This window comes from Crotalus tigris, unplaced genomic scaffold, assembly GCF_016545835.1.
Source record: "Crotalus tigris isolate CLP2741 ecotype Arizona unplaced genomic scaffold, ASM1654583v1 scf7180000020721.138464, whole genome shotgun sequence".
NCBI lineage: Eukaryota > Metazoa > Chordata > Lepidosauria > Squamata > Viperidae > Crotalus > Crotalus tigris.
In genome coordinates this window covers 118,507-137,090 of record NW_024098149.1, presented here as the reverse complement: position 1 = coordinate 137,090, position 18,584 = coordinate 118,507, and positions in this window count along the sequence as shown.

The window sequence follows — 18,584 nt, the reverse complement described above, 5'->3', positions numbered from 1 at the left end:
AACGACGCTCAGATAGACAGGGAGGCTCTGGCTGTTGTTGCTGGAATTAAAAAATTCCACGATTTTCTATATGGCATGCATTTCACGGTCTTCACTGACCATAAGCCTCTGCTGGGACTGTTTACCACACGTAAGCAGACTCCCCACATCATTTCCCCTAGAATGCTTAGGTGGTCTATTTTCTTGTCTGCATATGATTTTCTTAATCCACAGCCTGGGAAAGGAAATGGGCATGCTGATGGACTCAGTAGTGTTGCCTCGGCCAGTAGTAGAAGCGACCCGGCGCCAGCTGTCAACATCTATCATCAAGCTTGGCCGAGCTCCTCTAGTGCCAGGGATGTTACCATGAAACAGGTACAGATCCACCCACTTCACGTGTCCGGTCATGGGTCCGGTACGGGTGGCCTGAGCACTGCCCTAGTCCTGAGTTTCCAGAGTTCTGTCCAAAGGAACGAAACTGCCCTTTACAGGTGTCTGCTTTGGGGAAACAGAGTGTCATTCCCACCTCAATGAGGACTAGGGTCTTAGAATCCCTCCACGAGGGTCATCCTGGCATTGTTCGTATGAAGGCTCTTGCACGCAGCCACTTGTGGTGGCCTGCTTTAGATAAAGATATTGAGGCTAAGGTACACACATGCCACCTGTGCCAATGATCTCGCCCAGAGATGCCCCAAGCTCCTGTGCATAGATGGGAGGAAACACAGTCCCCATGGTCTAGGGTGCACATTGACTACGCTGGGCCCTTTCAGGGCCAGTTCTTCTTGGTCCTTGTTGACAGTCATTCAAAATGGCTTGAGGTTGTGCCTGTCTCATCCACCACCACTGCAAAGACTATTCAGGTACTGAGGGGGATTTTTGCTGCACACGGGCTGCCAGATGTCATTGTGTCCGACAACGGCCCTCAATTCACCTCCTCCGAATTCCAAGCTTTCTTACAGGCAAACCTGATTCATCATGCCACGTCTGCGCCTTTTCACCCGTCCACCAACGGTACGGCTGAACGCATGGTGCGCATCGCAAAGGACGCCTTGAAGAGACTCACCTACGGGGACTGGCATCACAGGTTGGCTGACTTTCTCCTTTCTTATCACACCACACCGTCCACTTCTACAGGGAGAAGCCCAGCTGAACTTCGTTGGGGGCGCCAACTTACTACTAGACTTGACCGGTTGCATCCAGACAGACTGCCTTCATCTACCTCACATCCTAGGGCACCTAGACAACTACTTGTGGGTGCCCCGGTTTGGGCTCGCAATTACGGGCCTGGTCATACATGGGTCCCCGCTTCTGTTTCCAGGATCACAGGTCCTCTCTCCTACGAGGTTGCCCTGGACAACGGTCGTGTCCTGCGTCGGCACATCGACCAACTCCGCTCTAGGCGGGACTTTTCTGATGAGACTCCTGGGTCTTTTCCAGGGGGGGAGGGGGACCCTTTGGAGCAAAGGGAAGGGCAAGAGCTACTGCCCATCTCCACTGAGGGAGCCACAAACGGCCCATCCCAAGATTCCGCAATTGCTCCGAAAAGGAAGTCATGGAGCTTACCCACACAACAGGCACTCATGCCTACTCCAGCCAGGGAGTCACCCCGGGGGCATACTCACTTTCCACACACATCACACAGCACTCCAGTAACGGAGGATACCCGGGTGCATCCCAACAAATCATTTCCCCGCAAGAGAGCTGGCACAAAATTCCCAAGGTTGGCCTGACCTTACCCCAAATCCTACAGGGGGTCAAACATACACAGAGCTAGTCGAGGAACCAAGTCCCGACTACAACACCCCTAGCACAAATCAGGGAACACCTGAGTTTTGGGAAAGTACAGAAACCCACACGAGCCCGAGCACAGAATGGGGTTCAGGGAATGGACAGCCTCCTGACAGGTCTTGGACTGACCTAGGAGGTTCTACAGAGACGCCCAGCAGTGGCTATCACTTCAAGGGGCCCGAGGGTCTACAGCTAGGCAGGTCAACCAGGTCACAAAGCAACAGAGCCTGGCCTGACGAGCCCGGTGGGCAAGCAAGCAGGCCAGGCATCGGGGCACAGTCCTTGGAAGACACCAGGGCACAATAGAGAGAACAGGCTCACGCCTCCCTCCAGTCAGGGGACTTATGCCAGTAACCCAGAGCTAAGAAGGTCACAGAGAGCAAAGAAATCTCCTAAGTATCTAGAAGATTACATAACATTGCTGGCAAGGCAAAAGCCAGTAATCAGTGGGAGCACTGGGGAGCAAAATGTCATATAAAATAAATGTTGTATGTTGGTAGTAGTTTTAGCCCGGGGGAAAGGGGTGTTATGTCCCGAGCCTTGCAAACGGCTCGGGCGTTTGCAGGCAGTCCCAGGCAGGTGCAAAGCTGCCCGGGACCAGACAGGCTGTCGCCAGCGCCGTGCGCATGCGCAGGTGCTGGCGCGGGAAAAGTAACCCATTTACCCGGGAGTTGCCTATATAAGAGGCTGCGAGGCGTTTGGGCGAGGCTGCAGCCATCTTCCTGTAAGCTGAACGCTGAATAAAAGAAACTGAGAACTCCAGCTGCTTCTCGTGTCTGTTTTCCTGCCACGGACTCAACAATGATGATGATGATGATGATGTTGGAAGGGACCTTGGAGTCATCTAGTTCTAGTCCAACCCCCTGCTCAGGCAGGAAATCCTATACCAGGGGTGTCAAACTGCTGGCCCGTAGGCTGCATATGTCACGTGGAAGCCACGCCCACTCCATTGCCGGCAATGGCAAAACCGGCCCGATACATTGCACAACATCACGTGACGTCGCGGGTTTGACATGCCTGCCCTATACCATTTCAGACAATGGCAACTGAGCATGTTCATTAGCAAGAGAAAGTTCACAAGCAGCTGGGGAAAAAAATGGGGGATGAGAATTAGAATGGTCACTAGAGACGCTCTCAACACAATAGATGAGAATACAGGTAGTCCTCGACTTACAACAGTTCATTTAGTGACTGTTTAAAGTTACAATGGCATTGAAAAAGTGACATGATCATTTTTCACACTTAGGACTGTTGCAGCATGCCCGATGATCACATGATCAAAATTCAGATATCTGGTAACTTACTCCTATTTATGATGGTTGCAGTGTCCCGGGGGGTGTGTGTCATGAGATCCCCTTTTGCAACCTTCTGACAAGCAAAGGCAATGGGGAAGATAAATTCACTGAACAACTGTGTTACTAACTTAACAACTGCACCCATTCATTTAACAAGTTTGTCAAAAAAGGTGGTTAAAAGGGGGCTAAACTCACTTAACAAATGTCTCATTTAGCAACATAAATTTTGGTCTCAGTTGTGTGTTCGTGAGTCGGCGACTATTTATAGTATATATATACTGCTTAAAGTTCATAAGCACTATATATATATATATATATATATATATACTACTTAAAGTTCAATTCTATTGCTAACAAAACATTTTTGAGAAAAGCAATGATTCGTGTTTAGAAAAAAAAAAAGACCATCCATTTTGCTGAAAACAGGAGGTGTGAAATTAAATTTCAAAATGTGGTAAGAGTGCAAGCCTTGGGAGGGGAGAAACTAAGGTAAAGTAGGAAATGAAACATTTAACCACAGATGGATGCTCATACTAGTTAAGAAACAGATAATTAAAAATTCAAAATACTAGTTAAGAAACAGATAATTAAGAATTCAAAATACTTGGGATGTTCTTATTGTTAATAGGCTAGTATTGTAATTTAAAGTAAATTACAATGCTAATATACAAATGAGTAGCTAGGAGAGATATGGGAACTACTGGACCAGAAGATGCATTTTTGAAAGTTATCAAAATTTTCAACAGAAGGGCAGGTTAAGGACAGAACAGTGGCTAAAGTAATTAAAAAAAACCCTTCAAATAAAATGGACTGGACTTTTGCAATGAAAACAGATATGCTGAAACGCCTGAAGGACTAAATAAAAATATGGCTTGATATATCGCTGCAGTTCTAAAGATGGTGGGAATGAATAGAATATTGAATAAACACTATCAGAAGCCACATTATGAGACAAGCTTATTCAGCTAGAAGACATATTAACAGTGAAAAAAGCAGGGGGAGGGGGGGAAGGCTGATGGTGTTTACTCAAAATAAAGTAAGAGAAGGGAAAGCAAAGAAAATAACTCTGTGAGAAATACAAGCATCAGTCCAAGACCTCATTCCATCATAATACCAGGAACTGTTTTATTCTATTGTCAGAACTCCAGTATAAGACCACAACCAGGCTAGTATCTTTTCATTTCATAGGCCAGGGGTAGACAACCTTAGCTCTTTTATGACTCATAGATTCTGGGAGTTGAAGTGGACAGCCATTTGTCCGAAATGGTGTAGGGTTTCCTGCCCGAGCAGGGGGTTGGACTAGATGACCTCCAAGGTCCCTTCCAACTTTACTATTATTATTATTATTATTATTATTAAGTCCATGAGTCATAAGAGAGCCGAGGTTGCCTACTCCTGTCATAGGCCGAAGCCTCCTGGCTTCACTCGTTCTTCAAAAGTACAGTGATGATGTTTCTTTTATATTCCTAACATGGATCCACCATTGTTTCACTGCAGTTATGAACCATGCTATAGATTTGACTAAATCAGTTCTTATTCACGGGATTTGAAAATTGTTTGGAAAAGATGTAGTCTGTTTTTTTTAAAAAAAAAAAAAAAGAAACTATACCATGGGAAATAACATGCCAAAAAAAACCTTTTAATTAGGAGCTTATCAAGGTAAAAATACTGATTATCAAGGAAAGTACATTGAGGAACAGTGTACAGGCATACAGATAGTTCTCGAATTACAACAGTTTATTTAGTGACCGTTCAAAGTTATAACAGCATTGAAAAAAATGACTTGTGACAGTTTTTCACACTTACAACCGTTGCAGCATTCCTATGGTCACCTGATCAAAATTTGGATGCTTGGCAAGTGGTTCATATTTATGATGGTTGCAATGTCCCGGGGTCACGTGATCCCCTTTTGCAAACTTGTGACAAGCAATGTTGATGAGAAAGCCAGATTAACTTAACAACTGTGCTATTAATTAACAACTGCAATGATTCATTTAATAACTGTGACAAGCAAGGTCATAAAATGGGGCAAACTTCACTTAACACATGTCTTGCTTAGCAACATACATTTTGGGCTCAATTGTGTTCATAAGTCAAGGACGACCTATACCTCTACTACTATTGTCCTTCATTTTATAGTGTTTTGCCGATATTGCATTTTTTTAATAACACTCTCCACCAGCAAAAAATTTATGAATTGCTGAAGGCTTAGATGATTAGCATTTTTAGCAATAAAGTATTTTTAATTAAGGTATGTACATTGGGGGGGGGTTAGATTTAATGCTTTTGACACTTCATAGACAACTATACATGGTAAACATCACTTTTATAGGCACTGGGAAACCAAAAAATATGACTGGCTTTATTACAATATTTACTTTATTCCAGTGTTCTACAACCGAACCAGCAATGAGCCAAGGTGGCGCAGCAGTTAGAGTGCAGTACTGCAGGCCACTTTAGCTGAATGTGTTCAGCAGGTCAGTGGTTCAAATCTCACCGGCTCAAGGTTGACTCAGCCTTCCATCCTTCTGGGGTAGGTAAAATGAGGACCCAGCACGAAGCTGAAAACACCAGCCTGAAGATGACGAATGGGACTTCGTCGAAACGTCGCCAAGACACTTCCAATTTTACGCGGGAGAAAACCCGAATAACCAAAGACCTACATATATATATATTGCTTACTGGTGTACACCGCTTAGAGAGTGCTTACACTTAAAGCGGTATATAAGTCTCATAAATAAATAAATAAAATATCTCTGAGGTAGCCGGTATATTAAGTTATATACATATGACAACACGTGCAAATATATTGTTTTTAAATGATTGACAAAAGTACAATAGAATATTCAGAGAAATATGTGGCTCTGACACAGATCATGTTTAGAAAGCAACTTAGTATATTCCACAGTGGAAAGTGGTGATAGATGTGAGCTGCTGCAGTAACTCCACAAAGAAGCAGGATTTCTCCATCTCCATGTTGAGAAAAGAGGACTTTCTACTCTCAGGAGTCTGTATGGTTCAGCTCCTAAATAAAATGGTTAAAATTCCTCAAAGACCAGAGTGGTTATCTTGTGCCAGCTCTACATTTGCATGCAATGAGAAACAACAGAACACCATTCTAGAATGTTTGCTCCCAGTTGCAAAGTATGGGTTAAATCTAGCCAAAACAAATGCAGGAGCAGCTACTAAATGACAGATGTCATTCACCTGAGAATTTTACCTCATGGATTCAGCGGTCAAAGGATTGGGTTTCCATAATTACTTTTAATTGAGTATTAATGAGTAATTAACCTGCCACCTGTATGGCTGCTCTTCGGTAATCATTGGATCTGATGGGCTTTGCTAGCTGTACAGGAGATATTTTAAGATTCTGAGGGCCTTTCATATATCTACACATATATCTACACCTTATTGAGCCCAGAATTATTTAGTACTAAGTCCATCAAAATCCATGCTTTTAATTCACTTCCTTTCCCATCCTGTAATCAATTGAAAATTTCTCATTTCAAGAACAAATTCTTATTGTTGCTTTTGTTGCTTTTTTTCCTAGTGTCCCTAACTTGAGGTTTAAATGATTTAGAATATGTTGTAATATAAGCTCTTCTAAACTGAAAGAGGGAGATAAAAATCAAAGTAGAAAGCAATAAACAAATGATTTTTATGGACATTCTATCAGATTTCAATTCTTTAAGACCTATTCACTTATTCTAGGAAACAGTGGTTCAGCCACAATTACTGGATAAAGCCCGTGTAGTATTTCAAGAAAAAATAATTTCATCATATGTCTCCCCACAGGTTGGCCTCATTAAATCATTAATCAGCTTGACATAAATAACAATAATTCCAATCTCACATCCCACTAAAATAGACACAGGTCTCTTTTTAAACCTTTGAGTTTGCTTTCAGATAAAGCCAAGTTTTTGCAAGACAAAGGGAAGAAAACTTAAGATTGCATGAAATGGCTCCCTATAGCTTTTCATATATTATAACATGGGATGTTTTTGGTTTGACAGCTGTTTCAGTAGGTCCTTTTTGGTAAATATTTCTTCCCCAGGAAGCCACCATATTTTAATTTCCAAGAATTCAACAGTACCTCAAAAGAAGGTGATGGGGAACAGAATACTAGCTCCTGTTCCTGCAATACTGCAATTCTCCACTTCTCAAAACAAATATTCCTCTTTGTCACCCCCACCCCCATTGGAACAGAACTGGAAAATTATTCCTTTGCTAACTCACTATCGTCTAAAAAGTAGCCCCTTTTAGGATAGTACTATAAACCTTGCATAGTTTTCCCCTTTAGAGTGGCTCGTACCGGAATCTTTGTGACATTTAAGATGCAAAAAGGATTCTAGAGAAATAAAAAACATAATTTGTTGTTTAATCTACTTGAAAGAGGAATCTCTTCGAATGTTTAAGGCTATTGTCTTCTTTCCATATAAATTTTGACACCTACAAATCCAGGGGTATCCCTGATAGATTAAATTTAAGATCTCTGGATACTTTTCAATACAGCCTTGGGGGCAGGGGCAATTGCTGCCCCTTGCCTTCCTCTGCATGGTGCTTCATTCCAAGCTTCTCACTGGATAGTTTCAGCAACCAGAATAAGCTTTTAGCATTTCCCTCAGTTGATGGAAGAATCAGAAGACTACCAGTTACTAGAATTGTTGGACAAGAAGCTCAGTATGGCACAATCTGAAGCCCCATTAGCAGTTTTGATCCACTTTTAGAAACAGGAGGCACATCTATATAAATAAAAATGTAAATGTTCGTTTGTTCAAAATCTTAAATCTCCGAATGTTCTTCACCGATTGCTTTGAAATTTTGACACAACATTGCATTTGAATATGCACGTGTTTTTATATACCTACTATTATATAGATTTCAAACCTGTGACAGGTAAAAACATGCTTTTTTAAAAAAAAACAGCACCAGCAAACCAGACAATCTCTATATCTGCACAGACAATGGAACAACAAAAAACATTGTATACCCACAAGCATTGTGAAATTAAACATATTACAAACGTGCGCTTTCTCTTTTCCTTCTTTTCCATTTAACCAGACTGAGCCAGGGCAACACGTGGCCGGGTACAGCTAGTTGTTTATAAAATAGCTTCAAAAAGCTTTCCAGAAACTGAAACATGCCTTCAAAGCTATGCACCATTCTGGAGAAAATAATCAAAGACTGCATTAGGGCAAAAGGCTGGGTCATTTGCGCAGAAGGCCCATTTTTCCACTGTACGTCCCTAAGAGCATCTATACAGCAACATCTTATGTAGCTTTAAAAAAACTACATATGGCAGTACCAGCCCTGTTAGGTAAAAGAAGACAGCTATGTCAAGCAGCTATTTGGTGGTTCATGAAAAAGCAGCTAGTTGATAATTTATGAATTTGTTTAATGTGACCAACTGTCCTCCTTTAGGGAGGACAGTCCTCTTTTTGTAAGTTCTGTCTTCCCTCAAAAAGGGTCCTCCTACATGTCCTTCTTTTCGATATTTGAAGACTAATCTACAGGGCTTTTTTTTTCTCATAGAACACTCAGAATGGCATTCTGGCACCTTTTTTTGATGGTTTTTTTTTTCAACTTTTGCATGAGCTGTGCTACTCCCCATATTGGCTTTCGAAAGCCAATAGGAATTGCTGCTGAGCACACCAAAACACCCGGCCGGCAAACTTTGCATATGCAAGTTGTCTGCAGCGAAGGCGAATTGGCAGGAACTTTGCACGCTTCCCTGCTACCCAAGTACACCATCTCCTAGTTAGTCCCAAAGATACCTGGAGGAGACTAACTTCCATTTAGGGATGGAAAAATTAAAAAAGAGGAAATGACATTTCAACGATAAATTGAATAAGGAATTTCTATTCATCACATCAAAGAAGGATAACATTTTTCTGCAATATTTGCAGCAGAGAATTTTGTATTGCAGTTGGGGGCATAGCAGCTATTACGAAACACTTGACCACCAAAAAACATAAGCAATCATCAGATGCATCTGCTTCCAGTTATAAAGTAACAAGTTTTTTTAAAACTTCAAAGTATTCTGAAGATGAAAAATAGTTAGCAGCAATGGATGGAACATTTGCATTCCATACCATACCATAATTCACAATCAAAGTTTTCATAGTATGGATTGTACAACTAAATTATTGAAAAAGTTTCACAATGCTAAATTTTCATGCACCAGGACAAAATGTGAGGCTATTATTAAATCAGTATTTAAAAATTACTGTGACAAAATACTTACAGAAGACTTGGAAACTGCAGCATTTGTAACAGTTTTATCTGATGCATCTAATCATAATGAAACTAAATTGTATCCAATACTAGTAAGATATTTTAATGTTACCAAGGGCATTCAAGTAAAAATTTTAAATTTAGAATCCATTGAGGGCGAAACTGCTGAAATTTTGTCAAACCATCTATACAGAGTAATAAATGAAAACAATTTGAAATCCAAAGTTGTTGCACTAACAGCTGATAATACAAACACAAATTTTGGTGGACGAAGATGCAAAGGGGTGAATAATGTGTATGTAAAATTACAAGATTTACTCCAAAAGAAAATACTAGGAATAGGTTGTAATGCATATATTTTGTCAAATGCAATCAACATGGCGTCATGTACCATGCCAATTGATGTAGAAGTAATAATAACTACAATTTATTTGTATTTTATTCATTTTACCATTCGTGTGGCTACGTTAAAACTATTTTGTGAAGAAGTGAATGTTCAATACAAAAAACTTTTAGGATATTCAAAAATTAGATGGCTTGCTCTAACACCTGCTATAGAGAATGTTCTACAATTATTTGAGCCTCTCCATTCATATTTTTTAAGTTTAGACAAATATCCTAAAATCCTGGAATCGTTTTTCAATAATGAAATATCTGAGATATTAATATATTTTGTACATAATCAAGCATCTATTTTTCACAAAACGATTCAAAAGATTGAAGGTGAACACATTTCAGCTACAGAAGATTAACATTTTGAATGACTTTATCCTTCAATATAAAACTCGATTTGAAGAAAAATTTCTTCCTTTAGTTATAAAAAGAAAATTGTCAAACTTAGAGGAATCAAATCCGGGCATAACGGAAAAGTTTATCAAAGAAGTGCAGAATTTTTACCAAACATGTTTTCAATATATCGAACAATGAACTGAAACAAACATCACAGGAAATAACAGTTTTCAATGGTGTTTTTTGACTTCATCGCAAGTATATTGGACAGATATTGAATCTTGTGTTGAGTTTTTATCTAAAGAAATGCCAGACATTAAAATAGACGACAATTGTCTCTTTGAAGAAATTAGAAGACTGAATGTATTTTTAAATTCTGAAAAATTAATACAATGGGAAAATAAACATGTTGAAATTGATAAAAGATGGGTGGAAATAGTCAGCCATTTCAAAAATGAACATATTCCATGTCAAAATTTATTTATTCTTGTTCAATTTACGTTGTGCTGTCCTGGAACTAATGCAGCAGTTGAAAGGGTTTTTTCAATTGCTAATGATTTTTGGAAAAGTGAGAAATCGAGATTGAATGTTGATATTCTAGCTGCAGCACTTGCCGTAAAATTCAATATGAAGGATATTTCTTGTTCAGATATTTCCAATATATTGTTAGAAAATGATACATTGACAAAAATATATTTATTCAATGGAAAAGTACTCATTTAAATAATAATTAATAGGCATGTAAGCATAATTACAATATAAAATGTTATTGTTACAAATGTTTTTATTATGCATTTATCATATTATAGTGTATTCTGTATTATTGTTGCAATGAATAAAATGTTTATTTTATTTACGATATTTTTTTCTTCAATTTATTTGTGTCCTCCTTTTCATTGTAAAAAAGTTGGTCACCTTAATTTGTTTGGTGTTCCAATAGACATAATCCCAACATTGAGAGACCTTGTATAATGAGTTTTAGGACTTCACAGACATATCCCATCAAGCTCAGATTAATATCCTCCCCCACATGGCCACCTTTTCAGAGCTAAAAATCACACAAGAGTGGTAATCTGTATTATAATGGATGCCTATCACCAAGTGCTCATAAAAGTACAATAAAAAGGCTGATTGTTCTAGTACCGCTTTACAAAGCCTTAGTAAGACCACCGTTGGCATACTGCATTCAGTTCTGATCAGAATATTAAAAAGATGTTGAGACTCTGAAAAGAGTGCAGAGAAGAGCAACAAAAATGATTAAGGGGTGGAGGCTAAAACATACAAAGAATGGTTACAGGAAATGGGTATGTCTAGTCTATTGAAAAGAAAGACTAGGGGAGAAAGGATAGCACTGTTCCAATATCTGAGGAACTCCTACAAAGATGAGGGGGTGTCAAACTATTTTCCAAAGCACCAAAAGACAAGACAAGAAACAACAGATGGAAACTAACGGAGGAGAGACGCAACAGATGGAAACTAACCGAGGAGAGAGAGAACTAAGGAGGAATTTCCTAACAGTGAGAGCAATCAACCAATGGAACAGCTTGCCTTCAGAAGTTGTGGGTGCTCCATCATTGGAACAATATAGGGTCTCCTGCTTGAGCAGGGGTTGGACTAGAAGACCTCTGAGGTCCCTTCTAAATCCATTATTCTATATTCTATGTTCTGTGTTATTGACCATAAATGAGCAAACAGAGAACCCATCAAATATAACCAAGCCAGTTACTTTTTTTACCATCCGGAAACTTTCCTGGATCTCCACTTCAGCTACTTCACCAGCTGATTTAGGTTTATCCATACACATTTGAAGGACAACAGATGGGAGAAAAAATCTGCAGAGTACTCAGTGACATCTACCAGTGCTTGGGGGAAAAAATGAAGGGGTGTGTGTGGAGAATTGAAGAGATGTAACATAATTTAAAGAGGCAAGTTAAGCCATCCATCATAGTATCTGTTTTGGTCAGGATATCTATATAGTCATGTCAATTTGTATGCCCATAAGCATTCAGTCTATCAATCTAGCCATTTCACTATGGTCCTGCTTGTCATTCTATATTCTGCCAGTCTCGATCATAGCAAGATTCTCTTTTAAAATCTTTGATCTTCCATCTGTTGGTGGGTCTGCCCTAGGAGCTGAAGCAATATCTCACATCTGTGGTTTCTCAGTTCTTGCCTCCAGCACCAAACCTCAGAACAGGACATAATTAGAAAAACTCATCCAGTTGTTTCCCTGGTGTTGCGCATGAATTATGGGGTGCTGAAGCTGAATCCATTTTTTTTTCTCCTTTAAGAAAAGCGATGGATGTGGCAATTTAGAGAGGCTAATATTTGCCTTGGAATAGAATGGAATCATTAGTCTCAATTTAAATGATGGAAGAATATTCTTATCACATGATTATCTGTTATTAAACCAAAGATTTTTTTTTTTCCTAAGTAAAAAAGCAAGGCTGGCTGCTCAAGAGAGCTTGGCAAATACCTTGAAGGACAAAAAACTAAGTAACAGAATTTTATTTAGTTCTTTTGTAGATGCAATATGAAAATCCTTTTTCCTGGTCATTCTCTTGGTTTACAATGTGTGTTCTTTTAATGTTTAAAACTTCAGCCAGTTTCTTTTGTATATACAACAAATCATTCTTTTGACCTATTGTTTGTAATTCCACTGTTGGTACTCTTTCTTATTGGATAAAAGTTTCATATCTTTCATTCTTCATTAATAGCTTTTAGACATAGTCTACCCTTAGAGGTAGACATCAGTACTTACAGTATTGATATTGCATTTAATAATTTCTGGTTCCATACTGCAAAAATCTTTAATATTTACTATGTTACGTTTTGTGTCATCTTGCAAGTCTAAATATTAACTGGCTTATTTTTTTTCTTTAACTTAAAATATATAGCCACTCTAGTGTTCTCTTTCTAAAATCGTAATTTTTCTTTGTTATGACTTGTAATATCCAGGATAGCTAAAATAAGTCCATTTCCCATGAGAAGCTATTTATTTTTTACAATTAATCCCAAAATCTTACAGTAAAAATCAATGTTCCAAATTTATCTGGACCCCTAATCTGTTTATAACTTTCTTAAATCAAAATCTCACTTAGCTTTTTGCTGTTTGTTCAAATTATTTTCTTAAGCCTATGATTAACTTTTCTTTTGTTCAGTGTTGAACTCACCTAATGGAGACTTTAAAGTTTGTCATTCCAAAATTCTCTAATAGCTGATTAATAGATGGTTAATAGGCGATTACTGAATATAATTAGAAAGTGAAGTTTGAAACTTGGTGTCCTTTAAAAGGCTCTGCCATCATTGCAGGCAAGAAAGCAGATTCCATCATTTTCCACTGCTCAAACTTGTGGAAAAAGGCTGTCCTGCATTCTCCTTGCAAGGAGCAGCTACTGTATCCGGAGCACATATAAGCAATCTCCCATCCTTTCCTTATCTGGAGAAGTTCCAAGTCTTTACCATGATCATCTTCAGTTCATTATATCTCCCCAGGAAGTAAAAAAAAATGAAGTTTTCAAGGAAGAACATATGTTCACCCATTCTTTGGTATCAGGTTGCCCCTACAGATCTCTCCTGGGATTCAAAGAACCTTGCAGAAAAAGTTTTCCTCATTGCAGCTCCATCGAATATCATATTAACCCGAAAGTAAGATAATATTGTTTTCAAAGAAGCTACTCTGAAATTGGGAGAGTTGTCATAGATTCACTGAAGGTACTTAATGATGCAACTGGTTTTTTTCTTCTTCTAATTTTCTTTGTTTGGAAAAGTCTTAAAGAGATTCTTTGAGAAACTGCACACTTTTCACATAACTATAGCATTCTCCAGATATGTGACTGCTGTTAGTCATGCTGACTGAAAATTTTCAGATTATCCACAGTTCTAAGTGGCAATCAGTTGGAAAGGCTAATTTATTGAATTCCATGCACTAGGACAGAGGTCTCCAATCTTTCCGGGCTTGTGGCCCGGAGGGAAGGAGAGCAGCTTCCAAATTGGTGCATGTGCGTGTGTGCACACAAACAGGGCCATGTGCACCAGTGTCGCAGTAGTGGCTCCATTTGCGCATGTGCAAATCGGCCGCACAACCTGCCCAGTGCTAGCAGCCCCATTCGTGCATGTGCAAACAGGCCGTGCACATCCACCCAGTGCTAGCAACCCATTCATGCCCATGCGCATGTACAAATGGGGCCATGTGCGCTAGCATGAGTGGGAGGGAGTGCGCACACATGTGGGCACACACCAGCCAGTCATTTCCATGGCCTGCTGCCAAGAAGCCACAGCCCAGTAGTGGGGACCCTGCACTAGGACATATCTGAAACAATTTACTAGGAAGTTTTCCCACCCATGTTTCTTCTACAGCAGACATGTCAAACTCGCGACATCACGTGACATCACACAATGTATCGGAGCTTTTTTGCCATTGCCGGCAATGGGGAGGGCGTGGTTTCCTGATAATGCGTCCGGCCCGTGAGCTGGCAGTTTGACACCCCTGTTTTACAGTAACAGGCAATTCATAGGAGTATTACAGCATTGTTCTACAACTGTAAAATATCTCCATGGGACTTCTGAATGAGACAATAGCAAATTAAGACATTTCCAGAGAAGCAGAGACAATGCTTTTGGCAAAGACCAAAGGACCAGCAATGAACATGATACAGTGAAACCCCTCCAGTTAAAGTGAAGACAAGAAATTAACTACTTGCTCTCCTTATGAGGGCAGTGCAGGACATAAGTCTTCCAATGATTTGAGCACCTGGAGATGACAGGATCAGCTATCTTGTAATAATTGCAGCAAAACTTTTAAAGAACATTACGTTCACAAACTTCACTTTTGAAACACATTTGTATTTCAAATTATGTTGGTGGTGGTTTGTTTTCTGAGCTTGTTGTTCAGTTTCTGAAAGTTTCATCACCAGGCTAGGTAACATCACCAGTAGAATTTCTGTTGAAGTATCTTGTTTCAGTTAAAAAAAAAAAAGGCAAAAACTGAAAGTAACCTGGTAACGAAATGTTCAGAAACTGAACAACAAACTTGGAGAACAAACCACCACCAACATCTACACCCAAGCTACAAATATTTTCTATTTCCAATTTCAAATTACTTCAAAATTAAAAGAGGTTTTCTCAGCAACAACTTTGAAAAACTGCCTAGTCATGCAGGGATAGGCAACCTTGGCTCTTTTATGACTCGTGGACTTCAACTCCCAGAATTCCTGAGCCAGCATGGCTGGCTCAGGAATTCTGGGAGTTGAAGTTCACAAGTCATAAAAGAGCCAAGGAAAATTAAATTATAGTTTAAAGAACTTAAAGAATATAAAATAAAGAGCAAAAAGCTAAGTAAGAATTTAATTCAATAAAGTCTTAAGTGGGCTAATGTGTTTCTTACTTCAAATTGGCAGATAACCAATTTGGAGAAGGGCTGCAAAAGAAGAAACTTCAGGAAGCATATGCAGCTCATGTAATACAATAATACAACAATGGTGGAGGGGTATTTTTATTGTCTAATTAAATAAATTCCTCATATCATACAACCAAGCTATGTTGAAAGATTTGCCAAATAATGGAAAGCATAATGAAGCTGGGTGGAAGCAATAACATGCATTAATAGCCAATGACTGAATGATGAACCAAAACACATCGAGCATCTGTTTCTGTGAACTTTAATAAACGAATATTTCAAATCCGGGCAGCTTTTGCTGTGGGTCAGTACAGTTGTGCACAAACAACTTGAACTTTACTCTGAGTGTTTGCTTCATCATGAGACGGAGAAAAATCTTCCTCGTTTAAAACCATCAGGGAATTGAAAGTACTGAAAATTAGAGATTGGTCTACTTAATATCCATTCACAGTTTGGGGCTGAGATGGCTTTCAAAACTCATGATTTGTTCAAAGGTCAGCTTCGAATGGCAGACTTTCTTCTCATTAGAGAAGGCAAAGCAGCCACTTTGACTTGTCATAAAAGGGCAGTAAGGGGTTAGTCAATGTATTATTCTTGTATTTGTACTGCCTGGGAAGAGACAGACCTTTGTGACCTGAGACCACATTCCCATTAACACAACTTGCAATACAATTCTCACCTTTCCATTGTATAGTTATCTTCACTCGTTCTCACTTTCGCCCTCCTTCCAAAAATTGTAGAGATGCCTTTGATGTTATTTGTTTTACTAGAACCAACCAACCAAAAAGAATGCCCTCATTTGTTCTTAGGTCTTTGGAATAGCTACAGTGAATCAGCAGGTGACAATTTTCTGGCTGCTAAAGATACACTGTGTATTTATCCCTGTTTTATGTGAATTTAAAGTACTTTTCATTTGCAGAATCTCAACAGAGCACGGCTGGGAATCAGCAAAGCTAGCCATAATTTGAAAAAACCGAATTACTTCTATAATTTGTGACAAAACTCTATGCTGATAGAAATCTCCGAGGAACAAACTTGACCATTGTTAACAAAAGCAAACATAGTTTAGAATGCACAATAGAAATATGGAATTCTTTGCTGTAAGATGTAGTCATGGCTACCATCTTAGAGGATTTAAAAGACGGATTACACATAGACATGAGGAAGAGTTACCAGTCATCTTAATTCTATATATTTACTTGAGGATCAAAGGCTCCATGTAGCTGAGTATCAGTTATTCTGAAAACAGCAAGAGAAAGCTATTGCTTTTATTTCCTTGCTTGTGGATTCCTGTAGACATCTGGTTGAGCTAGAATTTTTCAGCTAGCCACTGGGATCCAATGTTATCTTTGAACAGTCAAACTGCATCCCTGGTAGTACTTTTGATTGGGTATGTCTCCACATTTATTTCTTATACTCTCACCTTCCCTGCTCTTGTTAGTTTGTATGATTGCTGCAACTATGATTGTGATTATTCTTCACACAAAAGAGATATTCAGTCAATACAGAAGTGTTACGCTTCCCTAGCTGGTATCAACCTGTCAGATCGACTTAGCTTTAATGCAGTTGGGGCCGTACTTTTCAAGTGAATGTGTTGTCGTTTAGATAATAATCAATATAAGTTAGAAAGAAACTCCCATGATCTAAAGATAAAATTATTTTGGAATGAGAAGAGGAACGGAGACTTCCAACCTCATGGAGTAACTACTGCAAAATTTAGGTTTCTACACATTGTAGAACCAGCCAATTCAAAAGAATGGAAATTGCAAATAACAAAAGTGTGGTAAAATTGAAGTATGGGGCACAATGGCTCAGCAGTTAAAGGTTTGAGACCCAGCACTGTGCCAAAGGATGAGCTCCCATTACTTGCTCCAGCTCCTGCCCATCTAGCAGTTCAAAAGCATGCAAATGCTAATAGATTAATAGGTACGGGAAAGTAACAGTGTTGTGTGTGCCTCAGCGTATAGTTGTGCTGGCCACATGACCACAGAAAATTTATGAGCAATACTGGCTCCCTCAGCCAAGAAACAGAGATAAGCATCTTGCCCTAGAGTTGTACACAACTGACAGGGCAACCTTTATCTTTTAGAAATGAAGTGCAATGACAACAAACACAAGACAGAAAGTGCATCACTTTTAGAATATTAAAAATGAATATCAGAGAGAGCTTGATTCAAATCTATGAGATACTCCTCATGTTTAGCCATGAAACTCATCGTCTAGTTTCAGCCATTTTTTTTTCCTATCTCAGCCAACTGAGTCCCTTTACTCACCAAGAAGACATGCATCATATCCAAAGAGCTCCTGGTTTCTTCCAAAGTAGGATTTAGAACCCTGTTTCTCAACCTTGACAATTTTAAGGCATGTGGACTTCAGCTCCCAGAATTCCACAGCCAGCATTGCTGGCTGTGGAATTCTGGGAGTTGAAGTCCACATGCCTTAAAATTGTCAAGGTTGAGAAACACTGATTTAGAAGAAGGTAGAAACCTGCATGAAGTTCTGAAAAGTCACTATCACTCAGTGTTAACAGTACTGGACAAGATCTATCAATAACCTGGCTCAGTATAAGCAGTTTCTAACATTTCTAAGGATGTCTTGTACTTATCATTTAAGCCAATGTTTCTCAACCTTAGCAACTTTAAGATGTGTGGATTTTAACTCCCAGAATTCCCTAGCTAGCAAGCTAGGGAAGGCAAGCATGCTGAGGACTTCTGGGAGTTGAAATCCACATATCTGAAAAATTGCCAAAGTTGAGAAATACTGATTTAAACCATTCCTATTTTATGCTCTAAGAAAATCTCGACTGAAGGGCTTGGAAAGCAAATTATTTTTATTTGTTTGTTTCATATCTTTATATAGTATAAATTTATATTTTTACTCCATGCTGCAAATTAACACACAGAGAGAGGACAATATGCTGCTGCTATATCCTCCCACTTAGAAAATGATGGCCACATATGTTCATTTCTGTGGGTGGATCTTCCAGTACACACTTACTTGTGTGTGTGTGTGTCTGTCTTTGTGTGTTCATTTGTAAGTATAGATCACACATTTGCATAGGCTATTTGAGAGAGAGGATTGAAATCCTGCCTTGGGTGACTGTAAAATGATGAAATAATAAAATCCTGAATAGTGAGGCCACTGTTGGAGTACTGCATCCA